This window comes from Euprymna scolopes, unplaced genomic scaffold (genome assembly GCF_053919585.1).
Source record: "Euprymna scolopes isolate OS-2025 unplaced genomic scaffold, ASM5391958v1 sca1, whole genome shotgun sequence".
Classification (NCBI taxonomy): domain Eukaryota; kingdom Metazoa; phylum Mollusca; class Cephalopoda; order Sepiida; family Sepiolidae; genus Euprymna; species Euprymna scolopes.
Window position 1 is genome coordinate 282,909 of NW_027633102.1, and position 10,000 is coordinate 292,908.

General features: G+C 59.8%; 2 non-coding genes and 1 pseudogene across 2 annotated transcripts in view; all 3 read right to left on the reverse strand.

The window, feature by feature from the left end:
- LOC145273624 (large subunit ribosomal RNA) overlaps positions 1-2,627 on the reverse strand; it is a 5,720-nt gene extending 3,093 nt beyond the window's left edge. Inside the window, exon 1 of the ribosomal RNA XR_013866445.1 lies at positions 1-2,627. This exon is cut by the window's left edge and continues 3,093 nt beyond it. This is a non-coding gene — a ribosomal RNA (large subunit ribosomal RNA).
- Positions 2,628-3,222: 595 nt separating this feature from the next.
- On the reverse strand, positions 3,223-3,380 carry LOC145273293 (5.8S ribosomal RNA). Its single transcript, XR_013866290.1, has one exon. It is a non-coding gene; the product is annotated as a 5.8S ribosomal RNA (ribosomal RNA).
- Positions 3,381-3,775: 395 nt separating this feature from the next.
- On the reverse strand, positions 3,776-6,147 carry LOC145273395 (small subunit ribosomal RNA; annotated as a pseudogene).
- Positions 6,148-10,000: the final 3,853 nt, after the last annotated feature.

Below are 10,000 nucleotides of genomic sequence, written 5' to 3' on the forward strand. Positions count from 1 at the left end.
GGCTCCACCCGGGCTCGCGCCCTAGGCTTCCGTGCTCGCCGCGGCGCCCTCCTACTCGTCGCGGCATCGTTTCGGCGCGAAAGTTCATCGCTCCTCGCCGCGACGGTCCGGCATCGGTCCGTCGCTCCAGCGCCATCCATTTTCGGGGCCGGTCGATTCGGCAGGTGAGTTGTTACACACTCCTTAGCGGATTCCGACTTCCGTGGCCACCGTCCTGCTGTCTATATCGACCGACACCCTTTCGGGGATCTCATGGGCGTCGCGTTAGGCACCTTAGCCGGACGTTTGGTTCATCCCACAGCGCCAGTTCTGCTTACCAAAAGTGGCCCACTTGGCACTCGCATTCGAGGTGACCAACCGCCCAGCGAAGCGTGCTGGCGGCGGCGGCCGGATGGGTCGGCTCCGTCGTTCGGGAGAGTCGGCCCGTTCCACCCGTTCCGAGTTCGAGAGTAGGTCGAGGCCGTGAACGGCCCCGGGGCCTCCAATCGTTCGCTTTACCGGATGGAATTGCGACGATCGAGCGCCAGCTATCCTGAGGGAAACTTCGGAGGGAACCAGCTACTAGACGGCTCGATTGGTCTTTCGCCCCTACACCCGGTTCCGACGATCGATTTGCACGTCAGAGGCGCTTCGGACTTCCACCAGAGTTTCCTCTGGCTTCATCCCGACCGGGCGTGGATCGCCATCTTTCGGGTCCCTGGTCGCTCGCTACGCCAGAGTCGGCCGAGTCGTACTCGGAAAAAGGGGAAACCGACCCGGGGGTGATGCGCCCGCGCGCAGCGCCTAAACTCGACGACAAAATAGGACTAGTTCAAGCCGCGGGATCTCACCGATGGGCGGAAGGAGGATATGGAAGCTGGCGCCCGGCAATTCCCCTTTTTGGAAGATGCGCCGGTCCCCTCTCGGGGAGGAGGGAAAAACAACCGCACGTCAGCCACGAGCCTTCCCTCTCCTATCTCTCTCGGGAAGAGAGAAAAAAGGAAAAGTTGCGGGCACCGCAGCAGCGACGGCGGAAGGCCGAAAACGCCGCGCCGGCGGGATCGGGCACGGCTCGGAGGCGGGTGAGGCGAGGAGAAGACGACGGCACGAGACCGACGACACCCCCCGACGACCCCCGGACGACTTTGCCACGACACCTCTCCCGATCGACGCCCTCCTACACGCTCTCTCGCTTTCGCTTCGCCTTCGGGGTTAGTCAGAGGTGGCCCCTACGACTCGCGAACGGCCAGGACTCCTCGGTCCGTGTTTCAAGACGGGTCGGGTGGGTTGCCGATGCACGTCGCTGACCCGGGGTGGCGGGCGGCTCGAGTAAAAAAGCGTCGCCGAGCGACCTCTCCGGAAACGGAAACGGGCGCGGGCGGGGTTGCCCCCGACAAGAACCCGAAACGTCGGCGAGGTGCGTGACGGCGAGGCCGCGCCAGTCCTATCCCGCCTCTCATCGCGCACGCGCCCGAGACGGTGGGGCGCCTAAGGAGCGACACACAGAGTGCGTCGCCCGCACGCGACTTCCGGCGGGATCAAAACGGACCGGCTCGCCACGTGTAACGGATCGTGTCAGATTTCCTCCGTTCCCGGCAGAAAGGGGCAGTTACGTTCGCGGGCCCGACGGCCGGTGGCCCCCGACTTCACAAGGTGGGAAGACGGGGGTTTTCAGGGTGATGAAACGCCTGCCGCCTACGGAAAAAAACCCGCGTGTTCGACCTGCACGCCGGGAACGGGTCGCGACGACGGACCGGAGGGGAAGTGCGTCCGGTGCCGGCCGCGCGGAGGTCGCGCCGAAGCGCCCGCGCCATGATTACGCCGAGCGATGAGAAGGGGACGGGTGCAGCGGAGTCGCGCGCGGAGGGAGCAGGAGGAAAGAAGAAGCGGCGGCGACGGATGCGGCGGGTTAGGGCCCGGCGGCAGCAGCGATCGAGAGGACGAGTCCCCTCCGTCGCAGCCAACCGACGCAGCCACCTACCGACGCCGCGGTCGTCACCACGTTTCCCTTCCCGCTATCCACGCGGCCCGTCTCCTTCGTCGGCGACGCGGGCACAAAAGCTGGCCCGCGGAGAACGAGTTCCCCGCGGACACGACGAACGACGACCTGTGCCGCGACGGCCTCTCTTTCAAGAACACACATCGAGTTTGGGCTCGAGCCTAGGCAGCACCGGACTGAGTCCCCCCGCGATCGCGGTGAGCGGTCCCACCCGTTTACCCCTGGGCGGTTTCACGTTCTCTTGAACTCTCTCTCCAAAGTTCTTTTCAACTTTCCCTCACGGTACTTGTCGACTATCGGACTCGTCCCGGTATTTAGCCTTGGATGGAGCTTACCACCCGATTTGGGCTGCGTTCCCAAGCAACCCGACTCTCGGATCGAAGGCCGTCGCTCGCCGTCCGCACCGAATGGGCCTGGCACCCGCCGCGGGCGGCCCCGATCGAGGGAACTCCGAACTATGCGAGACGAAAACGAACGGCTGCCTTCGACCCATGCGCCACACGTCCCGAAGCCTTTAACTTGCGACGGGATTCGGCGTTGGGCTTCTCCCGGTTCACTCGCCGTTACTAAGGGAATCCCGGTTGGTTTCTTTTCCTCCGCTTAGCGATATGCTTAAGTTCAGCGGGTCGTCTCGTCCGAGCCGAGGGCGGCGGTTTTTAGTAGAGTGTGGTGTTTGGAGGAGAGGAATCTCGATCGGTACCCTCCGTGTGACGACGGCTGGCCGATATAGCGCCCGTCCGACCGAAAATGAAGAAGCCAACAATTAAAAAAAAAGCGTGGGTCCTCCCCATCCGACGTTGCCTACGACGCGGCCACCTTTTTACGGTGCGACGGCCGTGCTCGTCGCGCTGCTCGAGGCGTCGCTGAGAGACACCTTCATGAGGCAGAGAGCGAGACGAGCAGGCGGCGCTTACGTCGGCAGTCGGTTAGGTCGGTGCTTTTTTTTTTGTTTTGTTCTCCCTTCGGCTGCTTTCGGACAGACTCCTCCTGCTCCTCCTCCACAGTGTTTCTTCACGCGGTCGAAAAGGGAAAAGACTCCGCGGTCTGCCAGCGGGAGACGAAGGAGGAGGCCGGAGAGGGTTTTAAAAAAAAAAAAGACATTGAAAGGAGTCAATTCTTTTTTTATTTTTCTTCCCCCTCGTCACTCGCTCCTGCGACGTCCCGGTTACCACCGTGCCGAGGACCGGGCGGGCACGGGGACGGCAAGATGTCGTTTCGTTAACGGAGAAAGACATGTAACGTTCCGCCTCTCGACCGGACGTGGCCCCGAGACAAGGGATCTCGGGGCCGCAATGTGCGTTCGAGGTGTCGATGTTCACTGAGTCCTGCAATTCGCATCAGTTCTCGCGGCTGGCCGCGCTCTTCATCGACGGACGAGCCGAGTGATCCCCCGTCCAGGGTTCAGCACTTGGGTTTTTTATATTTGTTTTTGTTTATATAGATTTAGTAGTGTGCGAGGAGGTCTGTGCGAGGAGGCGTGACGGCATTGCAATGTCGCGAGTAGTTTGTTTTTAGCTAGCGGCGGTGGCACAGCGGCTGCAAAAAAAACAAAAAACGATAAAGCGGCGACAAGGCAAAGAAGAAGCGGCCATCACTTGCGGTGGGCGAAAAAACAAACAGGTGGTAAGACGCGGAAGCAAGCAAGAAGAGCTGGGGCTTTAAAAACCTCCGCGTCACCACAAATCTATCTCTCGCTCCGCCTTTTATAGGTTTGTTTGCGCGCATTCGAGGCGTTGACGCCGACAGACAGAGGAGGTAGGCCGGAAAACAACAAACCAGTCTCGAACGGGAAAACGGTAATGATCCTTCCGCAGGTTCACCTACGGAAACCTTGTTACGACTTTTACTTCCTCTAAACGATCGGGTTCGGTCGTCTTCTCCAGGCATCGAACGCCGAGGCGTAGATGCACGAGTGTCGTGACGGACACGTCGCGCACTGCCCGGCGGCGTCGTCGGCCAGATCCGAGGACCTCACCGGACCGTTCGATCGGTAGTAGCGACGGGCGGTGTGTACAAAGGGCAGGGACGTGATCGACGCGGGCTGTTGACCCGCGCCTACCGGGAATTCCTCGTTCACGGGGTTGGTTACAGGCCCCGATCCCTATCACGGGAGGTGGTTCAGAGGTTTCCCAACCCTCTCGGGCCGGGGCGAAGTCCCCGCTGATACCTCCAGTGTAGCGCGCGTGCGGCCCCGGACATCTAAGGGCATCACAGACCTGTTATCGCTCCGCCTCGTGTGGCTTTCTGCCACCCGTCCCTCTAAGAAGTGCGTGAGAAAACCGACCCGGACCCGAGCGCCACGGAGGACGCCGAGCCCGCCGTAAAAATCACTGACATCGGCGCACTAGTTAGCAGGCCGGAGTCTCGTTCGTTATCGGAATCAACCAGACGGATCGCTCCACCAACTAAGAACGGCCATGCACCACCACCCACCGAATCGAGAAAGAGCTATCGATCTGTCAATCCTACCGGTGTCCGGACCGGGTGAGTTTTCCCGTGTTGAGTCAAATTAAGCCGCAGGCTCCACTCCTGGTGGTGCCCTTCCGTCAATTCCTTTAAGTTTCAGCTTTGCAACCATACTCCCCCCGGAACCGAACTCTGGTTTCCCGCAGGCTACCCGCCGGGTCATGGAAGCGAACGCCGGCGGATCGCCGGTCGGCATCGTTTACGGTCGGAACTACGACGGTATCTGATCGTCTTCGAACCTCCGACTTTCGCTCTTGATCGAGGAAAACGTGCTTGCCACACGCCATCGCTGCAGTTCGTCTTGCGACGATCCAAGAATTTCACCTCTAACGTCGCAATACGAGTGGCCCCGACCGCTCCCTTCGATCATTGCCTCGCCGTAGACGGAGACCGACAGACGTAGACGAGGCCCTCTTCCATCATTCCATGCTTATCGTATGCAAGCTTGAACAGCCCGCTCTGAGCACTCTAATTTTTTCAAAGTGAACGTACCGGCCGCCGCGGACACTCGGTTAAGAGCACCCTTGGAGGAGAAACCGCCGACCGCAACACGCGCGCAGACAAGACACGAAGCAGGGACTCGGAGCGGACCGGGGGGTTCAAAAAAAAAGAGGAACGCGCGGAAAGGGAGAGGGAGAGAAGCGCGGGGGTCAGAGTGCGGGGATGCGAATGAACACACCCAAACACACACACGTAGCACCCCCCCGTTAGACTACTCCCGGAACCGAACCGACGACCACTTGTTTTTTTTTTTCCCGGATCCCGATCACGACCTCCTCGTCCACCTCGCCGGCAGGACCGCGTGGCGGGTATGCTAGCGGTTGACACCGGCGGAAAGGGCCGGGAATGCGAACGGACGACCAAAGTCAACGACGGACGATGGCGCCGCCGCCCCGGGGCCGCTTGCGCGACCACGAACCCGAGTTCGGACTACGAGCTTTTTAACCGCAACAACTTTAATATACGCTACCGGAGCTGGAATTACCGCGGCTGCTGGCACCAGACTTGCCCTCCGGTTGGTCCTCGTTAACGGATTTGAAGTGTACTCATTCCGATCGCGGGGCCTCGACAGAGTCCCGCGTCGTTATTTTTCGTCACTACCTCCCCGTGCCGGGAGTGGGTAATTTGCGCGCCTGCTGCCTTCCTTGGATGTGGTAGCCGTTTCGCATGCTCCCTCTCCGGAATCGAACCCCGATTCCCCGTTACCCGTAGTAACCACGGTAGGCACTTAACCGACCGTCGACAGTTGATAGGGCGGACCCTCGAGAGACCCGTCGCCGGGCGTGAAAGCTCGTGCGATCGACCAGTGAGTTATCCAGAGTCACCAAAGCGGAGCGCGCCGCCCTATGAGCCCCGCCACCGAACGGACCCGCGAGCGGGAACGCCGACGACGGGAGGACGGAATGACGCGCATCGGTCTCAGTCTAATATGTAGCGCCGCGACCCGGAACGGCCGACGCGGGTGCCAGCGCGCGAGGCGTGGCGACGACGGCGCGCCGACCGATCGCGGCCTGTGTCACATGTATTAGCTCTAGAATTGCCACAGTTATCCATCGCCTCCGAGGAGGAATACGGTCCCGAGGATTAGGTCCGGTTCCTGAGCCATTCGCGGTTTCGCCCGTTCTAATGCGTGGCGTGAACTTACACTTGCATGGCTTAAGCTTTGAGACAAGCATATGACTACTGGCAGGATCAACCAGGTATCGTTGGAATTTGGGACTTTGTTTCGACAGAACGACAGACCGACCGACCGACCGACCGACATAAGACAGACAACTACAACGACGGGCACGTGTTTATTTGTTTTTCGAGGAGGTTCGCCGTCAGTAGAAGCGCGCTGCCCGCGCTGATGGCCTCTTTTTTGTTTCTCCCCTGACTTGGACCGAGACCGAGACTCAAAGAACGAAAGCGACCAACGTCGACAACAACAACGACAACGGCACCCTTGACAGCGATACATACGACAAACGACAAGCAGCACGACGGCAGTGCACACGGACATCGAGGGTCAAGGTGCAGACTGAACTCGCCGAGGTCGTCGTCATCGTGGTCGCCATCGATTCCGTCTCGTCGTCGTCGTCGTCAACGTCCACGTCACAGCCGGCCGAGAAGAGAGAACAGACGACAGCGTCGACAACAACAACATCGACAACGGCACCCTTGACAGCGATACATACGACAAACGACAAACAGCACGACGGCAGTGCACACGGACATCGGAGGTCAAGGTGCAGACTGGAATCGTCGAGGTCGTCGTCATCGTGGTCGCCATCGATGCCGTCTCGTCGTCGTCGTCGTCGTCTTCGTCGTCGTCGTCGTCATCAACGTACCAACCGACCGAGACGAGAGAGCAAGCAACAACGTCGACAACAACAACGACAACGGCACCCTTGACAGCGATACATACGACAAACGACAAACAGCACGACGGCAGTGCACACGGACATCGGAGGTCAAGGTGCAGACTGAACTCGTCGAGGTCGTCGTCATCGTGGTCGCCATCGATGCCGTCTCGTCGTCGTCGTCGTCTCCGTCGTCGTCGTCGTCGTCGCCAACGTCAACGTCAACATCACAGCCGTCATCGGGGAGGAGCTGGACCAGGGCAGCGGCGGCGTAAATTTTCCCGTCACCTTCGTCGTCGCCTTCGTCGACCGACCGACCGACCGGCGTCGTGTTCGTGCTCGGAAAACCGAGGAGAGACAACGTGCACATGGCGCGTTCTCGCAAGCGGCTCCTCGGTCCGATTTTTTTGGGCGGCTTTTTCGAGCTTTTTTTTTTTCTCACCCTTTCGTCCGTGCGACGGCGAACGTTAGGGGAAAAAAAAAAAAAAAAAAAACGACAACAACGCGGCGGACCGGGCGAACAACATCGTCGACACACACGACATTGACGACCGGTCCCCCTTTTCACAATCGCATCGAGATAAAAACGAACGAGTCCGATTCGAGCACCGAGTCGCGAGCGGGAGGACTGTCGGTGCAAGTATCGATCACTGACGTGAGCGCTTCGCCGGACAGAGGATGGCTCATCCGGCAGCCGTGCAAATCGACGGTATGGGAAGAACGAACAAGAAGAGCAACGACTTGATCGGCGGCTTGGGAACTGCGGACGGTGAAAACGGGTTAATCGACTGCGACCACGACTGCTCGATCGATCTTCTTTGGCGCTAACAAAGGTGGAGGTGGCGCAAGAAGGGACTAGCGCTATCACCGTCCACGTATCAGAAGATGCGGCGGCAGACGTCGACGCTTATGCGTTGTCGGACGAGAAGTCGCTGCAGCACGTGTACCGCGAGCGGGACGTCCAAGGTTTTGCCAGACGGAAAGAAATCGGGTGTCAGCGAACGTTCACACGGCTGTGAGATCGGACGCTGACAGGAGTAGGAGGCGGCAGGCAGGCGGCGGTTACGGCGGCGGCGCCTGCTGCTGCTCATCCTCCTGTTTGCTGCGGCGACTTCCAGGACGGGAGAGCATCGAACAACGTACGTATGGTTACAAGGGGATCAGGATCTACATAGTGCATCCCCCGCGGCTATTTTTGTTTGTTTGTTCGCTCGTTCGTTAATTCGTTCGTTCGTTCGTTCGTTCGTTACAATGTACGTTTTTCCGTTCGACGGCGGCAGAGAGCGGCGGCGTTTCTCCCTAATCCGGAGGATTTATCGGTCGCACAGCGATGGGTCGTTCGGCCGATCATCGAAAGATTCGCAGGTAGTGGTTGAATGGCAGAACGGCAGCAACAACAGCGGCGGCTGAGAGCGGCGAACGCTGAGGCGGAAGCAGAAGCTGCAGCAAACGTATCGGCTAAACATGGTGGACATAGATATGGCTGACGACGCGGGTACCACGACGACTATGGAACCAGGAAAAGGAGCCGTTAGTTGTTCCAACATATCGTTCGACACGTCGAGCAGCCCTAGGTCCACGGAGAAGCACACACACGTACCACGTATTATAACCTAACGACGATGAGCGGGCGCACGGTTGGCAGGAACGAAGGCGGCGGATCAAAACAAGTTGGAGCGCGGGGCGACAGCGATAACGGTGACAGCCCTAGGCGGCGGAGATGCCACTTTCTGACGCCTTTGCGACAAGCCCGTAGAGACGTTCCGGACCACCACGAGGCAAAGAGTCGCTGCTCCGACGAACCGACACACCAAAGTGTGCTTCCTACCGAACATGTTTTATAAAACTTTCAAACTGGAAAACCCCAGAAATGGTGTTGGTATTTGTCCAGACCCACCTCCGACACCTGAAAATGGTGGTCAAAAAAAACGTCGATTATACGAAGCGACATTTCTGGTCGGCGATTTTCCAGTTTTACGCCTACTGCCACATGGGGATGTCGGTAGGCGTCGCAAAGTGCCTTCTCGTAGGCTAGGCACACCAGGACTTTGTCATTTTTTTCCCCCTCGACATTCCTGGTCCGGTCTATTCCGATTTTACACCTACCGCCATGTGGGGGTGGCAGTAGGCGTCGAAAAGTGCCTTCTCGACCGCTAGCGACACCACTACTTTATCGAGCTCTGGAGGCCCGCACACCGACCCGGGGGCCGCGGAGTCGACCCCGGGGGCCTCCGCCTCTCGCCGCCGCTCACTTGGACGCCTTCCGCAACCTGTGGTCCCGCTCGGGGCCGCCGGGAGCCTCGCCGACCTGACCGGTGTCGGTAGGCGTCTGGAAGCGCCCGGCCGACCTGGACGAGGTCCCCCTGGCCCCCGGGGGACACCCCTTAGTTGGATGGGGGTGCTGTCCCGGGCACACATGCAACCCGCGGCCGCCTACCGACAGCCCCCGTCGCTCGATCGCTACTCCTTTCCAACATATGTCGGAGAAGCCGGGCGGTTGTGAAACCCCAGAAATGGTGTTGGTATTCGTCCAGACCCACCTCCGACACCTGAAAATGGTGGTCAAAAAAAACGTCGATTATACGAAGCGACATTTCTGGTCGGCGATTTTCCAGTTTTGCGCCTACCGCCATGTGGGGGTGGCAGTAGGCGTCGAAAAGTGCCTTCTCGACCGCTAGCGACACCACTACTTTATCGAGCTCTGGAGGCCCGCACACCGACCCGGGGGCCGCGGAGTCGACCCCGGGGGCCTCCGCCTCTCGCCGCCGCTCACTTGGACGCCTTCCGCAACCTGTGGTCCCGCTCGGGGCCGCCGGGAGCCTCGCCGACCTGACCGGTGTCGGTAGGCGTCTGGAAGCGCCCGGCCGACCTGGACGAGGTCCCCCTGGCCCCCGGGGGACACCCCTTAGTTGGATGGGGGTGCTGTCCCGGGCACACATGCAACCCGCGGCCGCCTACCGACAGCCCCCGTCGCTCGATCGCTACTCCTTTCCAACATATGTCGGAGAAGCCGGGCGGTTGTGAAACCCCAGAAATGGTGTTGGTATTCGTCCAGACCCACCTCCGACACCTGAAAATGGTGGTCAAAAAAAACGTCGATTATACGAAGCGACATTTCTGGTCGGCGATTTTCCAGTTTTGCGCCTACCGCCATGTGGGGGTGGCAGTAGGCGTCGAAAAGTGCCTTCTCGACCGCTAGCGACACCACTACTTT